The 22003-nt window shown below is 46.8% G+C and overlaps 1 protein-coding gene across 3 annotated transcripts in view; it reads left to right on the forward strand.

Annotated features, from left to right (window-relative positions):
- The window catches only part of LOC137538746 (low choriolytic enzyme-like), a 1161243-nt gene that overhangs the window by 69614 nt on the left and 1069626 nt on the right, over nt 1-22003 (forward strand). The window lies entirely within an intron of this gene.

A 22003-nucleotide genomic window follows, 5' to 3' on the forward strand; every position in this document is an offset into this window, starting at 1 on the left:
GCACCATGAATAACAATATGATGTCCAATCACACTGACATTTGTGAGTCCCTTTCTTGTTCTGAGGAAAATGCTGATTCTGCACCCTGTACTCTGGATGAGTTAAGATGGCCTTGTTTAGAGTCTCCTGCAGTGTCCCTAGAGGCTCGTCTAGGTATTGCCACTATACTCACCTGTTTTTCTGCAGTTTTGGAGTTGCAAGCTAGTTTGACTGCTACGCAGAATTCTGGGTGCAGCGAGATTAAAGTTAGGCAGTCAGTGTGTGTTCCAGTAAATATTCCTGTACGTTCCGCTCATGATGATGAAATTCAGTCTCAGTTTATGGTGGAACCTTCCCTGGGACATCTGCCCTGTCCACAAAATAAAGTTCCAGTTTTGCCCTGTAACATGGATAGTTCAGAATCCTTCTTAGAAAACTTGAAAAATGATGTTTCTGAGGTCTTGCCTGATGTCCTGGAGACCTCCGAGTTCCTCCCAAAGGGTGCAGAACTTGTAGGAGATGTCTCATGCCCCCCAAGTCCTTCTGAGGTGTTGCCCACTTCAGTAGGCATTGCTGCCTTGCTGGCTACTTTTTCAGCTCTGGTGGAGCTTCAGTCATGCGTAGTCAATGATGAGTTTTTGTCAGATACTATTACAGTCACTTAGACTTCTAAGCCTGAGTTTTTTTTTTGAAAGTCCAGTGCTTGAGACCACTGCTCATGATGATTCTCTGCCCGGTACTGGTTTTGGTCCTGTCATGTCGGACTCTGAGGTTGGCAGTTCCCCGACATGTTCTGAGGTTTCTCCTGTGCTGGTGTACCCCAGTATGCTCTGTGACCCAGAAAGCCCAAGTGTGCCTCGGTTACCAGCGTACTCAGATGCTTCCTCGGTGGAGAAATGCTCTGATATGGCCTGCCTGCTTGCATGCCCAGAAGTGGTCCCTGAAAGTCCTGATCTTGATGGGTGTCCTCGTAATTCTGAATCCAGAATGGTCATTGGTTCCATAGGAGGGCTTGATAGTTTTCCATGTGAGCCTGGTGATTGTTCTGCCCTCTTGGGATCTCTGTGGAGCTTCAAAAGGTTTTGGAAGATTCCGGGAGAAATTTTGCTTGGTGCCCTGGATAAGATCAACAGTGGCTTTTGTCTTGTAAGAAACACTTCGAACAGGTATTGTGGCAGGTTTGGTATTTTCGGACGCTCCTTGGAAGGTGGTGGGTATTGTCTGGAGGGTGTCGATGGCTTCTTCTCTGGCGTTCACAGTCCTGATGGGTGTTATACTGAGACTGGTAGTACTGATGGGCATGTTTCGGTGGCATTTTCTTCTGATGAGGTCGGTTTCGGCTGGACTGACTCTGGAATTGGGCCTTGTCGGGCTGCCCCGACCTTCATGAGTCTTCAGTTAGAGTCTTTTGTTAATATCAGTTTAGAGGCTCGTCTGGAATCCGACCCTAGAGGGGGGGGGGGGGGGGTACTGTGAGGATCCACTGTTCAGGTCTGCATTCTGCAGGTCTCTGGAAGAGAGACCTTTTGTCAGTATTGCAGCTTGCTGCTGAGGAATTTACATATGTTTGTCATGCAGATTGCCTAGCCACATCCTTTGTAGGCTTGCTCTATAAATACTATGTGATATCACAGACCTGAGGTGGTCATAAGAGTTAGTTCCTGTGTAACACTCGCCTGGAGTGTCAGCCTTGCTCTTTGTTTGAAGATTAGCCTAGAGTAATTCCTGGGACTGCACTAGGCAGGTTTCCCTAGTGCAGTTAGGATTGCTTATCTGTTTTGTTTGTCTGTTGCGATTGTCCTTTCCCAGCGGTGGTCGACAGGAAATCGTTCTGTGTGTCTGGGTGCTAACCGGAACAGCGGTTGTTACTGGTAGCCCCTTCTGATCTGTTTTCCTGGATCGCACCAGCCTCTTGCGCTAGTGCTGTGGATCCTTCTGGTCTGCTACTCTGTACTTGAATCGCACTAGCATCTTGCGCTAGTGCTGTGGATCCTTCTGTTCTGTCTTCCTGGATCGCACTAGCCTCTTGCGCTAGTGCTGTGGATCCTTCTGTTCTGTCTGCCTGGATCACACTTGCCTTGCGCTATTGCTGTGGATCCTTCTGTCTCCCTGGATCGCACTAGCCTCTTTCGCTGGTGCTGTGGATCCTATCTCTCGCCTGTTCCTGTTTTCGTGTGTCTGTCTTGTCTGCTACGAACGCTTGCTGGAGGCTCGGTGAGGTAACCGTTAAGCAAGCGCTTGCGTCCTCTGTTTCATGTTTGTCTGTCGGTGGTTAGTTAGTCTTGCTTGTCTCTATTGTGCTTATCACGTGGAGACCGTGCATAAACGCGTGCACTGTTGCAAATGAGTGCGATGTTCGCGTTTAGCTAGCGTTTGTTATTTTCCGTATCTCCTCATTGTATGATTTGCTGTGCCTTTGCTACTCTCGTGCTCTGCCTTGCTGTAGCCTTGTGTCACCTCTGGCAATTGCCTCTCTCGCGATTGCGTTCCTACTTCATATCTGTTGTTGTGTATGCACCGTCGCGGGTTAGCGACTAGTTTGGTGCACACACATACAATCTGTCCCTGTGCTCATTCTCTACCGCAATCGCTTCTCTTGCGATTGCGTTCTCACTTGGTTTCTTCTGTTGTGTGTCCACCGTCGCAGGTGGCGGCTAGATTGGTGGACAAACATACATTCCTCATCTGTGCTTATTCGGTCTTGTGTCTCTGTTAGCAATCGCCATCTCTGGCGATTGCCTTCTCGCTTTGTCTTCCTGGTTGAGTGTTCATCGTCGCAGGGTGGCGACTAGTTTGGTGAACACACATACCCTCTGTCACTTTGATCTCTCCCTTTCAGGGCTATCTTGCCCTACGTTTCTGCCCTTCGTACAATTCCTGTCTGGCGTGTGTGGCAGGGCAGAGGAGCCGTTCCTCTGCACTCCACAGCTCCCCCTGTCGACAGGAATTTCCCTCTACAGGTGCATTGCACCTTTTGCTGGGTTCCCGCAAATTATACGCTTGTGGAGGATTTCCTCAGTGTCAGCGCACGTCTTGTGCGCTGATCACGGAGAGAATTCCACAATCGTTACAGAGAGATAACTAGAGGCGGATATCTTGTCTGACAGTTCCAAAGATTGTAAAGTCACCTTGAGGAACAATCCACTCTGTCTGGGAGTTTCCAAACCACTGTTTGTGCACCGGGAGCTACAGAAACACCTGGCAGCTCATTTCAACTGAGGACCACACCCACTGACTCTTCAGGGGCAGAGAAAGCAGTGGTCTTTAAAGGGCAAACTTAGGAACAGGAAAAGGGGCAGTTGGGACATAAGTCAGGGGTTATCGTGTGTCAGTAGCCAGTGGAAGCATGTTTATAAAATATGAATTTTACTGGAGTTTAGTGTTTAATTTAAAAAAACAAAACCTCACTGGTATGTGACGTGCTCACCTTATATCCAGGCGGGGCGATGATGGTGAAGAAGGCTGGGCTGCTGTCCGGGGAGTCACTGGGGGGTGAAGAAAAGATACCCAAATCTGTTGTGTAAGTGCCACCAGCGCTCACTGGAAAGGGAAAGAAAGTTGCACATAAGTTACAAAGCTCTCACTGAGCTACATTGACATTTTTTTGTTTTTTTTAATTTTTAAGTTGCTTGCTTATGCTGCATGCATCTGCATTAACACTAAATCACCAATCTCTCAGCAGGCCTGGCTATCATCTGATAGCTAACCAGACACGGTGGACTTTGCCTTCTTGACTATGGCATTCACACTAATTCAGCAATCACTCAGCAGGCCTGGCTATCATCTGATAGCTAACCAGACACGGTGGACTTTGCCTTATCTCTCAGCAGGCCTGGCTATCATCTGATAGCTAACCAGACACGGTGGACTTTGCCTTATCTCTCAGCAGGCCTGGCTATCATGTGATAGCTAACCAGACACGGTGGACTTTGCCTTCTTGACTATGGCATTCACCCTAATTCACCAATCTCTCAGCAGGCCTGGCTATCATCTGATAGCGAACCAGAGACGGTGGACTTTGCCTTCTTGACTATGGCATTCACCCTAATTCACCAATCTCTCAGCAGGAATGGCTATCATCTGATAGCTAACCAGACACGGTGGACTTTGCCTTCTTGACTATGGCATTCACACTAATTCAGCAATCACTCAGCAGGCCTGGCTATCATCTGATAGCTAACCAGACACGGTGGACTTTGCCTTATCTCTCAGCAGGCCTGGCTATCATCTGATAGCTAACCAGACACGGTGGACTTTGCCTTCTTGACTATGGCATTCACACTAATTCGTCTATCTCTCAGCAGGCCTGGCTATCATGTGATAGCTAACCAGACACAGTGGACTTTGCCTTATCTTTCAGCAGGCCTGGCTATCATCTGATAGCTAACCGGACACGGGGACTTTGCCTTCTTGACTATGGCATTCACCCTAATTCACCAATCTCTCAGCAGGCCTGGCTATCATCTGATAGCTAACCAGACATGGTGGACTTTGCCTTATCTCTCAGCAGGCCTGGCTATCATCTGATAGCTAACCAGACACGGTGGACTTTGCCTTCTTGACTATGGCATTCACCCTAATTCACCAATCTCTCAGCAGGCCTGGCTATCATCTGATAGCTAACCAGACATGGTGGACTTTGCCTTATCTCTCAGCGGGCCTGGCTATCATCTGATAGCTAACCAGACACGGTGGACTTTGCCTTCTTGACTATGGCATTCACACTAATTCAGCAATCACTCAGCAGGCCTGGCTATCATCTGATAGCTAACCAGACACGGTGGACTTTGCCTTATCTCTCAGCAGGCCTGGCTATCATCTGATAGCTAACCAGACACGGTGGACTTTGCCTTATCTCTCAGCAGGCCTGGCTATCATGTGATAGCTAACCAGACACGGTGGACTTTGCCTTCTTGACTATGGCATTCACCCTAATTCACCAATCTCTCAGCAGGCCTGGCTATCATCTGATAGCGAACCAGAGACGGTGGACTTTGCCTTCTTGACTATGGCATTCACCCTAATTCACCAATCTCTCAGCAGGAATGGCTATCATCTGATAGCTAACCAGACACGGTGGACTTTGCCTTCTTGACTATGGCATTCACACTAATTCAGCAATCACTCAGCAGGCCTGGCTATCATCTGATAGCTAACCAGACACGGTGGACTTTGCCTTATCTCTCAGCAGGCCTGGCTATCATCTGATAGCTAACCAGACACGGTGGACTTTGCCTTCTTGACTATGGCATTCACACTAATTCGTCTATCTCTCAGCAGGCCTGGCTATCATGTGATAGCTAACCAGACACAGTGGACTTTGCCTTATCTTTCAGCAGGCCTGGCTATCATCTGATAGCTAACCGGACACGGGGACTTTGCCTTCTTGACTATGGCATTCACCCTAATTCACCAATCTCTCAGCAGGCCTGGCTATCATCTGATAGCTAACCAGACATGGTGGACTTTGCCTTATCTCTCAGCAGGCCTGGCTATCATCTGATAGCTAACCAGACACGGTGGACTTTGCCTTCTTGACTATGGCATTCACCCTAATTCACCAATCTCTCAGCAGGCCTGGCTATCATCTGATAGCTAACCAGACATGGTGGACTTTGCCTTATCTCTCAGCGGGCCTGGCTATCATCTGATAGCTAACCAGACACGGTGGACTTTGCCTTCTTGACTATGGCATTCACACTAATTCGTCTATCTCTCAGCAGGCCTGGCTATCATGTGATAGCTAACCAGACACAGTGGACTTTGCCTTATCTTTCAGCAGGCCTGGCTATCATCTGATAGCTAACCGGACACGGGGACTTTGCCTTCTTGACTATGGCATTCACCCTAATTCACCTATCTCTCAGCAGGTCTGGCTATCATGTGATAGCTAACCAGACACGGTGGACTTTGCCTTCTTGACTATGGCATTCACCCTAATTCACCTATCTCTCAGCAGGCCTGGCTATCATGTGATAGCTAACCAGACACGGTGGACTTTGCCTTATCTCTCAGCAGGCCTGGCTATCATCTGATAGCTAACCAGACACAGTGGACTTTGCCTTATCTCTCAGCAGGCCTGGCTATCATGTGATAGCTAACCAGACACGGTGGACTTTGCCTTCTTGACTATGGCATTCACCCTAATTCACCAATCTCTCAGCAGGCCTGGCTATCATCTGATAGCTAACCAGACACGGTGGACTTTGCCTTATCTCTCAGCAGGCCTGGCTATCATCTGATAGCTAACCAGACACAGTGGACTTTGCCTTATCTCTCAGCAGGCCTGGCTATCATGTGATAGCTAACCAGACACGGTGGACTTTGCCTTCTTGACTATGGCATTCACCCTAATTCACCAATCTCTCAGCAGGCCTGGCTATCATCTGATAGCTAACCAGACACGGTGGACTTTGCCATCTTGACTATGGTATTCCCACTAATTCACCTATCTCTCAGCAGGTCTGCCTTCTTGAATTTGGCGTCCTGATCCAAAACGGAACTTCTGAAAGCGCTCTTATTGAACTGAGGAAGCGGGCAGAGACCGTTGTCGAAATGCGTTGTCTGTTTTAAACCTGCTTGAATAAATCTGACCTGATCTAAACCCCTTTTTTGTCCGGGTTGTGTCATCTGGAGAGATAGGATACCTTATTTTTATAGTCTTTATTATTTTCTATCATTTACATACAATCTCAAATATTTTTGGCACCTCCACCCCCATCATTGGTGACCAGACACGGTGGAGTCTACCTTCTTGAATGTGTCCTATTTATATCATCTCTGATATAACCCGCCTGGGATCCTCAAAGATTAGATGCAGTTTAGCAATGGCTGCATGAAGTATGCCTCCATGTCTCTCTGATGCAAGACACATAGTTTGTGAGGGTGTGAAGTACACCCCACGCAAACTATGTGTCTTCCATCAGAGAGACATGGAGGCTGCTATCTGAGTATCCTTCTAGCAGTATGCCGGTTCCCTGGCTGTATTGCAGATCTTGTATATCGGATGTCTCAGAGTCACTCTCCTGGAACAAGGAAAATCAGAACTAATCACCGCTGTTGGGATCACAAAATGGTCATTGAACTTCTGATTGGTTTGTGAGAGTTTATCGCTTTGAAAATGCTTTTTTTTCGATTTCGGGAAAGATTTTGAGAAAATAAGCTTGAATTGTCGTGTTTTTGGATTTTTCTCAAAAACTCTATTTTTACAGGGAAAAAAAAGTGAAAACACGTAATGTAACATATATATATACATATATATATATATATATATATATATATATATATATATATATATATATATATATATATATATATATATATACATACAGGGAGTGCAGAATTATTAGGCAAATGAGTATTTTGACCACATCATCCTCTTTATGCATGTTGCCTTACTCCAAGCTGTATAGGCTCGAAAGCCTACTACCAATTAAGCATATTAGGTGATGTGCATCTCTGTAATGAGAAGGGGTGTGGTCTAATGACATCAACACCCTATATCAGGTGTGCATAATTATTAGGCAACTTCCTTTCCTTTGGCAAAATGGGTCAAAAGAAGGACTTGACAGGCTCAGAAAAGTCAAAAATACTGAGATATCTTGCAAAGGGATGCAGCACTCTTAAAATTGCAAAGCTTCTGAAGCGTGATTATCGAACAATCAAGCGTTTAATTCAAGATAGTCAACAGGGTCGCAAGAAGCGTGTGGAAAAACCAAGGTGCAAAATAACTGCCCATGAACTGAGAAAAGTCAAGCGTGCAGCTGCCAAGATGCCACTTGCCATCAGTTTGGCCATATTTCAGAGCTGCAACATCACTGGAGTGCCCAAAAGCACAAGGTGTGCAATACTCAGAGACATGGCCAAGGTAAGAAAGGCTGAAAGATGACCACCTCTGAACAAGACACACTAGCTGAAACGTCAAGACTGGGCCAAGAAATATCTCAAGACTGATTTTTCTAAGGTTTTATGGACTGATGAAATGAGAGTGAGTCTTGATGGGCCAGATGGATGGGCCCGTGGCTGGATTGGTAAAGGGCAGAGAGCTCCAGTCTGACTCAGACGCCAGCAAGGTGGAGGTGGAGTACTGGTTTGGGCTGGTATCATCAAAGATGAGCTTGTGGAGCCTTTTCGGGTTGAGGATGGAGTCAAGCTCAACTCCCAGTCCTACTGCCAGTTTCTGGAAGACACCTTCTTCCAGGGACGGATCTAGACCAAGTTGCGCCTGGGGCAAGGTCAGGTTTTGGCGCCTAAAGGTCAGGTTTTGGCGCCTAAGCTGCCATTCCCCATCCAGTTTTGGCGCCTAAAGGTCAGGTTTTGGCACCTAAACTGCCATTCCCCATCCAAATTTTGCCGCCTTTTTAAGAATTCAACAAACTGCGCCTGGGGCAAGAGACCCGTCTGCCCCCCCTAGATCCGTCCCTGCCTTCTTCAAGCAGTGGTACAGGAAGAAGTCTGCATCCTTCAAGAAAAACATGATTTTCATGCAGGACAATGCTCCATCACACGCGTCCAAGTACTCCACAGCGTGGCTCACAAGAAAGGGTATAAAAGAAGAAAAACTAATGACATGGCCTCCTTGTTCACCTGATCTGAACCCCATTGAGAACCTGTGGTCCATCATAAAATGTGAGATTTACAATGAGGGAAAACAGTACACCTCTCTGAACAGTGTCTGGGAGGCTGTGGTTGCTGCTGCACGCAATGTTGATGGTGAACAGATCAAAACACTGACAGAATCCATGGATGGCAGGCTTTTGAGTGTCCTTGCAAAGAAAGGTGGCTATATTGGTCACTGATTTGTTTATGTTTTGCTTTTGAATGTCAGAAATGTATATTTGTGAATGTTGAGATGTTATATTGGTTTCACTGGTAAAAATAAATAATTGAAATGGGTATATATTTGTTTTTTGTTAAGTTGCCTAATAATTATGCACAGTAATAGTCACCTGCACACACAGATATCCCCCTAAAACAGCTAAAACTAAAAACAAACTAAAAACTACTTTCAAAAATATTCAGCTTTGATATTAATGAGTTTTTTGTGTTCATTGAAAACATGGTTGTTGTTCAATAATAAAATTATTCCTCAAAAATACCACTTGCCTAATAATTCTGCACTCCCTGTATATATATATATATATATATATATATATATATATATATATATATATATTTACTGCTATAATTTTTACCACAAAAAAAGCAAACAATCAAGATTTTTACGGCAAAAAGCGCCAAACATGTGAAAAACAGAACTTCTTTGCAATGTTTTTTCGCTTGAAAATTGAATTTAACATAATTTTCACAAAAATGAAAGCTATAATAATATTGGCATTTTTTCGCTCACCACTGCCGCGAAACTGAATTTATTATCTAAGGCTATTTTCTTTTTTTATTTGTGGGAGAGGGGTGGGCACCGATTGACCAATCTTTGCAAGTTTATAGGTTGTTGGGGCAGGTTTTTTTGCCCAATATTTTCCCGCCTACTGCCCCCCTGGGCTGTACATCTTTGTTCTCGCCTAAGCCGGCCACATGGTGAGCGTTACTGCTGAGATCACATGAATCCTGCTAAGCAAGATCCTGCCTTTCTATGAATTTGAGTTCAGCAATCTCGTGCCCTCATCCCTGTTCAGAACACCAGATCGGTATACAGGCTCCAGGGAAGGGATTCAGGAAGTATTGTAGTCAGTGGTTCCACATCACACTCAGGGAACTGGCCTTTATTTATTAGAAGGAGGCCAAGATGGCTGCTTCCATAGCCCCTCTAATACAAGGGATAATGTAAACAATGGAGGATAATGTCTGATGACTGGACATCTAGCTGGTTGGATACTCACCAGAGCTGTAAGATCCACTGAAGCTGCTCTGACCGGGTGCAGCAGTGATGTATTCCAGCAGCAGGAATGAGGATGATGAGACCAGCACAGGAAGGGGCTGGTTAGCATAGACTGTGGCCAGCAGGGCGGCGCTCTTACTTGCTCCATCGTAGATGTTAATCTTATCGCTGCAGTTGTTGGTCCGACAAACAAACTGATCAAAGTTCAGGAGAATCTGTAATAATGGAAAACAAAATAAAATAGACACATAAAGGACCCTTCGGAGGGGGTGTTGGTAAATGCACCCATTTGTTTAGCGCTGGGTAATATGTTGGCGCTTTATAAATGCAATAAATATTATTAAGAATGGAATGGAATCGGGGACAGTTTTATGTAAAATGGGGCACTGGGCAAAAAGAAATGAAAGGTCTCCTCCATTTGTATACTGTACTGTCAGTAAACTTGAGAGCCTACAAACCCTGACTTGTGGACCCCCTAAGTAGCACTAGGCCCTGGGCAATTTCCATTTTTACTCTATAGAACCATCGGCTCTACCTGTAATAATATGTAGTTCAACTATATTCCAGTCATTGGGTCCAAGAGACCTGGAGGCGCCTGGGTAATATTTGTCTAATAATAACTTTATCGATATGGTAGCGGACTCTAAGCAGATCAGCCTCTTCTGTCCCACAGAGAGGGAGGGGGACGGGCAGAATATCTCCTACTGCAAACTGCAACTCAAACTATAACAGTCAGCAGAATACTATCTATGCCTACAGAGTTCTGTAAGGGCGGATCAGTGAATAATGGTGCACAGCGCCTATGCATAAAAATGGCGCCGCATTAAAAAGATACGCATATCGCTATTTATCGTTAGTACTGCATAATAATGGCGCACAGGGAAAAAAGAAGAAAAACGGCACACAGTAACGTTATTTATCAATAGTGCTGTTCATTTGCCAAACAGCAGACATTATTGCGCACAGTAACGTTATTTATCAATAGCACCCTACATAAGCCAAACTGCAGACGTTATTTAACTACAAAACAGTGAATGGATTTAATGTAACACTGTCAAGGTTAGGGTTAGGCACCACCGGGGGGGTCTTAGGGTTAGGCACCACCGGGGGGGTCTTAGGGTTAGGCACCACCAGGGGGGTCTTAGGGTTAGGCACCACCAGGGGGGTCTTAGGGTTAGGCACCACCAGGGGGGGTCTTAGGGTTAGGCACCATCAGGGGGGTCTTAGGGTTAGGCACCACCCGGGGGGGTCTTAGGGTTAGGCACCACCAGGGGGTGGTTAGGGTTAGGCACCACCAGGGGGGGGGTTTAGGGGTTAGGGATAGGTACAGAGAGGGTTCTGTGTGTTAACGTTAAATAACAATAAGGCTTTAACGCTAAATAACAATAAGGCTTTAACGCTAAATAACAATAAGGCTTTAAGGTTAAATAGCGATAAGCGGCAAACGGATTAGCGGCAACACCATGCGCCATTATTCGCAGGCGCCATTTTCAGATGGATCCCTGAAAGGGACAACAGCTAAAACACTTATTGTTAGAGATGATCGCAATTGGCAAATAACACTTACGCATCATTACTCTAAATTTTTGTCATTACGAGTACGCTCATAAAAAGCTAATTCATAATTTAGAAAACTTACACAGAAAATGACTTAAAATGTTATGTAATCACAAGTGTATGAGTAACGGATTATCTTACATAATTACGATAATGAACATAATAGCTAATTCAGAATGACTTAAATGATGTACAAATTATGAGTAAATTACACAAAATGTTGTGTAATTATGCAAAATTGCATTATGAGTCAATGCGAAGATACACACAATTTTGCATAGCTAGTAATTACGAAGGAATGCAAAAATATAATGCCAAATTACAAATAACAGTGAAATGAATTATGAGTTTGCTAAAAATTACACAATATGATTTTGATAAATTTTGATAAAATTCCACTTATGCAAAATTTTGGCTCATTACTAATTTTGATTGAACTAAAAAAAAAAAATAACCTCCAAATTCTATGCAATACCCACTGTAGCTAAAGCTGGTATTTTCTGCTTTTTAAAGGGACACTTAAGTCAAACCAAAAAAAATGAGTTTTAGTCACCTGGGGCTTCCAATAGCCCCCTGCAGCTGTCCGGTGCCCTCGCTGTCTCCCTCCGATCCTCCTGGCCCCGCCGGCAGCCACTTCCTGTTTCGGTGACAGGGGCTGACAGGCTGGGGATGCGAGTGATTCTTCGCGTTCCTGGCCACAATAGCGCCATCTTTGCTGCTATAGCATATATCATATACCATATAGCAGCATAGAGGGTGCTAATGTGTCTGGGAATGCGAAGAATCACTCGCATCCCCAACCTGTCAGCTCCTGTCCCCGAAACAGGAAGTGGCTGCTGGCGGGGCCAGGAGGATCGGAGGGAGACGGTGAGGGCACCGGACAGCTGCAGGGGGCTATTGGAAGCCCTAGGTGAGTAAAACTCATTTTTTTTGTTTGACTTAAGTGTCCCTTTAAGGAAAAAAAAATCCCTGCTGACCTCACAGGAAAATTATATAGAATCCTTGGGGTCAGCTCTGAACTACTGACTGAAATGTAGGTGCCTTATAAATGTATTTATTTACTGGTATTTATTTTTTAAGAAAACACAGAATATCTTTTTAAACGTATCCACTATATGTCATAGAAGAAGTATTCCACATGATCACACCCAACAAAGCAAAACACTCTTCCAACAGCCAAACATCTCCTTCTCGTCCAACCACAAGAAGTTCTATGAGTGAAAAATGGTCTACAAAAAAGTCTGTATGGGCTAAAAGTACATTTATGTATAAATCTAGTTGAGCTAGACTTTCCTCACAGACAAGGTCCTCTGTGCCTCTTATTAAATTGTTATTAAATGAGTGGACCTTTTATGCTCCTGTTCCAGTCTTGGGAAACACTTTTTTTGTGAAAAGTTGGTCAGGGAATTTCATGCAGATTACAGAATGCAGCAAACTGTAGCGTACCTGATTTCCAGGGGTCTGAAGAAGCCACCAACAGTTGTCTTTGCTGTTTGTTGTAATAGCATAGTCAGAAGAGAAGTTTCCAGAGGATCCCAGCAGCGTTGTTCTGCACAGATCTGCATCAAGAAAGAGATGTTAGGAATGGGCTGACTGATACCCAGAGAGACCATAGCATCAGGAGAGGAGAGACCATAGCATCAGGAGAGGAGAGACCATAGCATCAGGAGAGGAGAGACCATAGCATCAGGAGAGGAGAGTCCATAGCATCAGGAGAGGAGAGTCCATAGCATCAGGAGAGGAGAGACCATAGCATCAGGAGAGGAGAGACCATAGCATCAGGAGAGGAGAGACCATAGCATCAGGAGAGGAGAGTCCATAGCATCAGGAGAGGAGAGTCCATAGCATCAGGAGAGGAGAGACCATAGCATCAGGAGAGGAGAGTCCATAGCATCAGGAGAAGAGAGACCATAGCATCAGGAGAGGAGAGACCATAGCATCAGGAGAGGAGAGACCATAGTATCAGAAGAGCTGAGACCATAGCATCAGGAGAGGATAGCCCATAGCATCAGGAGAGGAGAGTCCATAGCATCAGGAGAAGAGGGACCATAGCATCAGGAGAGGAGAGCCCATCGCATCAGGAGAGGATAGCCCATAGCATTAGGAGAGGAGAGTCCATAGCATCAGGAGAGGAGAGACCATAGCATCAGGAGAGGAGAGACCATAGCATCAGGAGAGGAGAGTCCATAGCATCAGGAGAGGAGAGTCCATAGCATCAGGAGAGGAGAGACCATAGCATCAGGAGAGGAGAGTCCATAGCATCAGGAGAAGAGAGACCATAGCATCAGGAGAGGAGAGACCATAGCATCAGGAGAGGAGAGACCATAGCATCAGAAGAGCTGAGACCATAGCATCAGGAGAGGAGAGACCATAGCATCAGGAGAGGAGAGACCATAGCATCAGGAGAGGAGAGACCATAGCATCAGGAGAGGAGAGTCCATAGCATCAGGAGAGGAGAATCCATAGCATTAGGAGAGGAGAGTGCATAGCATCAGGAGAGGAGAGACCATAGCATCAGGAGAGGAGAGTCCATAGCATCAGGAGAGGAGAGTCCATATCATCAGGAGAGGAGAGACCATAGCATCAGAAGAGCTGAGACCATAGCATCAGGAGAGGAGAGACCATAGCATCAGGAGAGGAGAGACCATAGCATCAGGAGAGGAGAGTCCATAGCATCAGGAGAGGAGAGTCCATAGCATCAGGAGAAGAGGGACCATAGCATCAGGAGAGGAGAGCCCATCGCATCAGGAGAGGATAGCCCATAGCATTAGGAGAGGAGAGTCCATAGCATCAGGAGAGGAAAGCCCATAGCATCAGGAGAGGAGAGTCCATAGCATCAGGAGAGGAGAGACCATAGCATCAGGAGAGGAGAGACCATAGCATCAGGAGAGGAGAGTCCATAGCATCAGGAGAGGAGAGTCCATAGCATCAGGAGAGGAGAGACCATAGCATCAGGAGAGGAGAGTCCATAGCATCAGGAGAAGAGAGACCATAGCATCAGGAGAGGAGAGACCATAGCATCAGGAGAGAAGAGACCATAGCATCAGAAGAGCTGAGACCATAGCATCAGGAGAGGAGAGACCATAGCATCAGGAGAGGAGAGACCATAGCATCAGGAGAGGAGAGACCATAGCATCAGGAGAGGAGAGACCATAGCATCAGGAGAGGAGAGTCCATAGCATCAGGAGAGGAGAATCCATAGCATTAGGAGAGGAGAGTGCATAGCATCAGGAGAGGAGAGACCATAGCATCAGGAGAGGAGAGTCCATAGCATCAGGAGAGGAGAGTCCATATCATCAGGAGAGGAGAGACCATAGCATCAGAAGAGCTGAGACCATAGCATCAGGAGAGGAGAGACCATAGCATCAGGAGAGGAGAGACCATAGCATCAGGAGAGGAGAGACCATAACATCAGGAGAGGAGAGTCCATAGCATCAGGAGAGGAGAGTCCATAGCATCAGGAGAGGAGAGACCATAGCATCAGGAGAGGAGAGTCCATAGCATCAGGAGAGGAGAGACCATAGCATCAGGAGAGGAGAGTCCATAGCATCAGGAGAGGAGAGTCCATAGCATCAGGAGAGGAGAATCCATAGCATTAGGAGAGGAGAGTGCATAGCTTCAGGAGAGGAGAGTCCATAGCATCAGGAGAGGAGAATTCATAGCACCAGGAGAGGAGAGACCATAGCATCAGGAGATGAGAGTCCATAGCATCAGGAGATGAGAGTCCATAGCATCAAGAGAGAGGAGAGTCCATAGCATCAGGAGAGGAGAGTCCATAGCATCAGGAGAGGAGAGACCATAGCATCAGGAGAGAAGAGTCCATAGCATCAGGAGAGGAGAGTCCATAGCATCAGGAGAGGAAAGTGCATAGCATAAGGAGAGGAGAGACCATAGCATCAGGAGAGGAGAGACCATAGCATCAGGAGAGGAGAGCCCATAGCATCAGGAGAGGAGAGCCCATAACATCAGGAGAGAGGAGAGTCCATAGCATCAGGAGAGGAGAGCCCATAGCATCAGGAGAGGAGAGACCATATAGCATCAGGAGAGGAGAATCCATAGCATCAGGAGAGGAGAGACCATAGCATCAGGAGAGGAGAGCCCATAACATCAGGCGAGAGGAGAGTCCATAGCATCAGGAGAGGAGAGCCCATAGCATCAGGAGAGGAGAGACCATATAGCATCAGGAGAGGAGAGTCCATAGCATCAGGAGAGGAGAGTGCATAGCATCAGGAGAGGAGAGCCCATAGCATCAAGAGAGGAGAGCCCATAGCATCAGGAGAGGAGAGCCCATAGCATCAGGAAAGGAGAATCCATAGCGTCAGGAAACATCATCTGCATTTTCAGAGAGGAACTCTGCATCCGTAGACCCCATAGGATCATTTATACCCATCTCTGCTAAACCAACTAAACCCAAAATAGCACAAGGCCCATTCTGAAGGCATATTAGTCTAAATGATAAGTTTTACCCATCAAGTTTAAAACCTGCTTTGTGTACCTCTGCCAACAGCGGCTGTTCCCCCATCCATACAGACCTAAGAGGTCTCCTGCCTGGTAATTTCTTGTAGAAGAATGGATTCTGGATGGTTGTATTTGTTCACAACTATTTGTTAATTAAAAATCTCACTTCCTCATGTAGGCATATGGGTTCTGCTCGAATTCTGAGATTCTAGGAAATGTAGTGAGGCATCTATTGCTGCCTCACAAACTATGTGCCTTGCATCTGAGAGGGCCGACTGGAGGAATGTTCCCATATTTTCCGCCAAATGTTTTCCCGCTTGACTGGCCACCTGGGTTTAGTTCCTCATTCTTGCCCAAGCCAAACATGGTGAACTTGACTGCCGAGAACATATAAATCTTGCTAAGTGAGACCGGGCCCTGACTTGCTATGAATTTCAGCAATCTCGTGCCCTCATCCCTGTTCAGAACATCGGATCAATATACAGGCTCCAGGGAGGGGATTCAGAAAGTATTGTAGGCAGTGGATCCACATTACAGTCAGGAAACTGGCCTTTTTTATTAGAAAGAGGCCAAGATGGCTGCTTCCATAGCCCCTCTGATACAAGGGATAATGTAAACAATGGAGGATAATGTCTGATGACTGGACATCTAGCTGGTTTGATACCTACCACCTCTATAAGATCCTCTGAAGCTGCTCTGACCAGGTGCAGCAGTGATGTATTCCAGCAGCAGGAAGGAAGATGATGACACTAGCACAGGAAGGGACTGGTCAGCGTAGACTGTGGCCAGCAGGGCGGCGCTCTTGTTTACTCCATCGTAGACATTAATCTTATCATTGCAGTTGTTGCTCTTACAAACAAACTGACTGAATTTCAGGACAAGCTGAAATTATGAAAACAATATTTAGGTTAAGAAATAAAGACAGAGAGAAGAATGGGGCAGAAGGGGATAAATACATTTATTTATTTTTTTTAATTAGAAAAACAGAAAATATTGCAAATAGTTACAATTTTTATTAGCACTCCAACTGTTTTGCTTTAAGGAAATATCAGGGAAAAGTAACAAAATGAGTTTTGCTTACCCAGGCTTCCTCCAGCCCCTGGCAGCTGTCCTGTGCCCTCGCCGCAGCTCTGGTGCCCGGGGATCCTGTCCGTTGCAGATGCTGACCTCACCAGGTCGGCATCCACTGCGCCTGCATGAGCGCCACTGTCAATCACCCTCACGTGGTCTGGAGCGTCCTGCGCAGGAGCAGTCGTTCAGAAAGCTCCAGACCACTTTAGCGTGGTTGACATTGACAGTGGCGCTTGAGCAGCCGGCATCTGCAGCGGAGGGGATCCCGGGACACTGGAGCTGTGGTGAGGGCACAGGACGGCTGCCAGGGGCTGGAGGAAGCCCTGTGTAAGTAAAGCTCATGTTGTCACTTTTCCCTGATGTTTCCATTTATGCATTACGGCCATACAGACTTGTAATCACAGTGATCCAAAATGGACTGGTGCTTAGCAAAAAGGAGTGTGAGGTCCCTTATTTTGTTTACTGTACTGACACTAAACTTTTGACCGCTATAGTCCCTGACTTGTGGGGCCCCTTAGCAGCTTTGGGCCCTGGGCTATTGCCCAGTTTGAGCCTATGGAATCACTAGCTCTACCTGTAACAACTACTTCAACTATCTGTCACCCATTGTGTCCAAAAGAGAACTGGTGGTGCCTGGGTAATATTTGTCTAATAATACCTATACAGACATGCTATTGGACTCACTGCAGAGCACCCTGTTCTGTCCCACAGAGAGGGAGGGGGTCAGGCAATTATAATAACTGTCAATATATTATCTAATGGCCCATACTCACGGGCTACTTTTGTGCTCTGTCGCCAGCACACGGGAGCGGGTGCGCGACAGTTCATTGACAGCTCGTCGCCAGGTCCCTCCGCGTACACACGCGGAAGAGGGATTACTGAAGTGATGGAAGCTGTCGCCGACGTTCCTCCCCCCCGCCGGAAGCGCCGCTAATTCTTTATTGGTTGCTCTCGCTAGTCCGCATACTCACGCGGACTAGCGACAGCTACGGCGAAGTTGCGGCGGCAACTGTCACCATGCAATTGACCGCCGCCAATCGCCTGCCGACAGCAGCGACGGTTTGGGGTGCGTGCCTCATACTCACGGGCGACTTGTCGCCGCAACACGCGCGTGCCACGTGGTTGCGGCGACAATTGTAGCCTGTGAGTATGGGCCATTAGTCTGCAGAATTCTGAAAGGTGCAAGAACTAAAAACACTTGTGTTCATTGAGTTCAATCCCCCCCCCCCCCCAAAAAAAAAAAAAAACTCCAAATACTATCCGACACTGCTGAAGCTCCAGTTGGAACTGTGAAAAAGTCTTGAAAAAGTCTTGGTTAATCTAACCTCAAAGCAAAATTATATCATATCATAATCCTTGGGGTCAACTTTGATCTGCTGACTGCCAGAAAGGTAAGCACCTTCCAGTATTAGTTTATTTAAGAACTGCAAATCTCCTTTTGAACTCATCCATTTTATATGTTGCAGAAGCAGTTCCGATGGAAGGCTATATTCCACATTATCACAGCCAACAAAGTGAAAAACTCTCCCAACAGCCAAACACAAGGGGTTTCTCCAAACACAAGGGGTTCCTGCAAGTGCCTCGTAGGGAAACAATGTCTACAAAAAAGGCTGTAAGGGCTATTAATAAAATTATATATACATTTAGTTGAGCTAGACTCTCCCCGCAGATGAGGTCCTACGTGCCCCTTATTAAATTAGTGGACCTTCTGTGTTCCCATTACAGTTTCGGGGAAACCCTTTTCATGAATAGTTGGCCACTGAACCTCAAGCAGAATACAACACGCAGGGTACCTGATTTTCAGGGGTCTGTAAAAGCCACAGGCAGTTGTCTGCGCTGTCTCTTGCTGTAGCATCAGTAGAAGAAATGTCTCCAGAGGATCCCACCAGTTTTGTTCTGCACAGATCTGCATCAAAAAACATGTTAGAATGGGGAGAGTCCATAACATCAGGAAACATCATCTGCTTTCTCAGAGAGGGACTTGGTGTCCATAGACCCCACAGGATCGTTTCTACTCATCTCTTCCTTAATGACCAACTAAACCTAAAATAGCAAAAAGAACTGAAGATAGTCATGATAATTAGTGTAAATGTGAAGGTTTACCCATCAAACTGAAGTATTTAAATAGGAAAACCTGCTTAGTGTAGCTCTGCCAGCAGTAGCTGTGCCTCCATCCATACAGACCTAAGAGGTCTCCTGCCTGGTAATTTCTGGTAGAAGATTAGAGGTCTTACAGTTGCTCACACCTATTTGTGAACTAAAGAACTCACTTCCTCGGCATATGGGTTCTGCTCCAATGCTGAGATTCTGGGAAATTTAGCAAGATATCTAGGGATCCCAATACTTTGTGTGGAACATGCTCAACTCGTACTGACCCAACCAGCATCTGGCTGCATACTCCGTCCGAACCCTCACAAACTATGTGCCTTGCATCAGAGAGCTATGGAGGCTGCTATCTTAACATCTTTCTACCAGTATCAGTGGCGTAACAATAGGTCCTGCAGCCCCTGCGCCCGTGGGGGGGGCCGCCTCCGCCCCCCCTCCCCTGGGGCCCGCTCAAGGCCGTTGTGTGGGGGCTGGAGAGGTGGCAGCATGAGGGGAAAGACTTGGCCACAGTCGGCGGGGAGAGGGGAAGTCCCCCCCCCCTCGCCCTCACCTCGGGGCTCTCCCCTCTGCGCTCCCCTCCAGCTAATTACAGTGTGTGGGCAGCGATGGGCAGATACATACCTTCTTCCGTGCGTTCCATCGCAGACTTCTCGCTCTAGCGGCTGACGTCACTTCCGGAAGTGACGTCACTTCCGGAAGTGACGTCAGCCGCTAGAGCGAGAAATCTGCGATGGAACGCATGGAAGAAGGTATGTATCTGCCCATCGCTGCCCACACACTGTAATTAGCTGGAGGGGAGCGCAGAGGGGAGAGCCCCGAGGTGAGGGAGAGGGGGGAACTTCCCCTCTCCCCGCCGACTGTGGCCAAGGCTTTTCCCTCATGCTGCCACCCCCCCAGCCCCCACAAAATGGCCACGAGCGGGACCCGAGGGGGGGGGGCTCTGAAATTCTGCAGGGGGGCCCAGTGGGGCCTAGTTACGCCCCTGACCAGTATGCTCATTCCCTGGCTGTAATGCGCATCCTACAGTATATAGCTAATGTCTCACAGTCACTGACCTGGAACAAGGAAAGTCAAAACTGAGGATGAGCAAAATCATTGCTGGTGGGTTTGCAATTTGTTTTTTGTTGAACTTTCAGTTGGTTCATGTGAATTTTATGAATCGGGTTTTCAAAACTGCCATTTTAATCTAAGGTCATTTTTTTGGCAGGAATGGACCAATTGACCTATCTTTATATGTTTATGGGTTGTTGGGAAATGGGAGACAATCACTGGTTGAGCAGAGGAAGTTTCCCTCCTTTTCTGCCCAATGTTTTCCCGCCCACTGCCCCCCTGGGCTGTACTTCTTTGGTTTCGCCTATGCTCCCCACATGGTGAACATTAATGCTGAAATCACATGACTCCTGCTAAGTGAGATTGGGTCCCGATTTGCTATAATTTGAGTTCAGCAATCTCATTCACTCATCCCTTATCAGAACACGTGATCGATATACAGGCTCCAAGGTAGGGCTTCAGAAAATATTGTAGTCAGTGGTTCCACATCACAGTCAGGAAACTAGCATTAGACAATTGTAAAGAGGGAGCCTCTCTAGGCCTTTGGCTAAATATTCCATTTAGCTTGGCACTTGTATTGGCCTGAGGAAGCGGGCTTGGACCCGCGAAACGCGTTGCCTGTGCTATAATAAATCTTTTGTTTATTACAAAGATTTGTTGTCATTGAGGTAAGCTACCTTACGTTTTTGTCAATTTTAAACTGTTTTTAGATGCTTTTATCCACGATTAGGGCGCCTCTTTACAATTGTCTAGTGCATCTTGTACCCCCACACGTGTCCCGTTTGAGGGGTGGAGACAGACCACACGTGGTGTACACCACGGTGGACACCTGTCCCCCTTTTTTTTTACCCAAGGAGTGCGACCGCATCCAGGTCCTCGGCGACCTCCCCGAGTGGAGTCGGGTTTATTGTCTCCACTTCGGTCTGTCGCCCCTCTGCAACCTACCTTTGTGAGTAGATTTTCACTTACTACAATTACCCGATTGTATTGACGTACTGCACCATTGGGCTCCCCGTTTTTGTTCCCTGTGTCCTTTTTCAGAAGGTGTCCTGACACCCACTACCCACTTAGGAAACTAGCATGTTTGCTTTCGAGGGAGGCCAAGATGGCTGCTTCCACAGCCCCTCTAATACAAGGGATAATGTAAACAATGGAGGATACTGTCTGATGACTGGACATCTAGCTGGTTGGATACTCACCAGAGCTGTAAGATCCACTGAAGCTGCTCTGACCGGGTGCAGCAGTGATGTATTCCAGCAGCAGGAATGAGGATGATGAGACCAGCACAGGAAGGGGCTGGTCAGCATAGACTGTGGCCAGCAGGACGGCGTTCTTACTTGCTCCATCGTAGATGTTAATCTTATTGCTACAGCTGTTGATTTGACAAACAAACTGACTGAATTTCAGGAGAATCTGTAATAATAGAATCAATAATTAGATGAGAAGTAAAGACATAAGAAATTATTAGAAACACAGAAAATATTCCAAATGAATAGTTTATATATTTACTTCAACTCCACCCAGGGCCAGGCCGATTGCAGAGGCGAGAGAAGCTCCAGCCTCAGGGCACAGTGTAGGAGGGGGTGCAGGGTGGGGCCAAGGCAGAGGCAGGAGAGGCTACAGCCTCAGGGCACAGAGTAGGAGGGGGTGCAGGGCGGGGCAGAGGCGAGAGAGGCTCCAGCCTCAGGGCACAGTGTAGGATGGGGCACAGGGCGGGGCCAAGGCAGAGGCAAGAGAGGCTACAGCCTCAGGGCGCAGTGTAGGAGGGGCACACAACTCACTCAGCTATCATTCCCCTATTGTGTTTGAAGAGAGAAATAAGAAAAGGGGATACATGTCAGTGATTGCAAGCCAGATAACTAGAGATTAAGGTGTTGGGGGGTTGGAGGCGCCTCTTAGTCTAATAGCAATCAGTGTGTGACGGCTGGGGTGGGAGGGATGGGG

The sequence above is a fragment of the Hyperolius riggenbachi genome, chromosome 11 (assembly GCF_040937935.1).
Source record: "Hyperolius riggenbachi isolate aHypRig1 chromosome 11, aHypRig1.pri, whole genome shotgun sequence".
NCBI lineage: Eukaryota > Metazoa > Chordata > Amphibia > Anura > Hyperoliidae > Hyperolius > Hyperolius riggenbachi.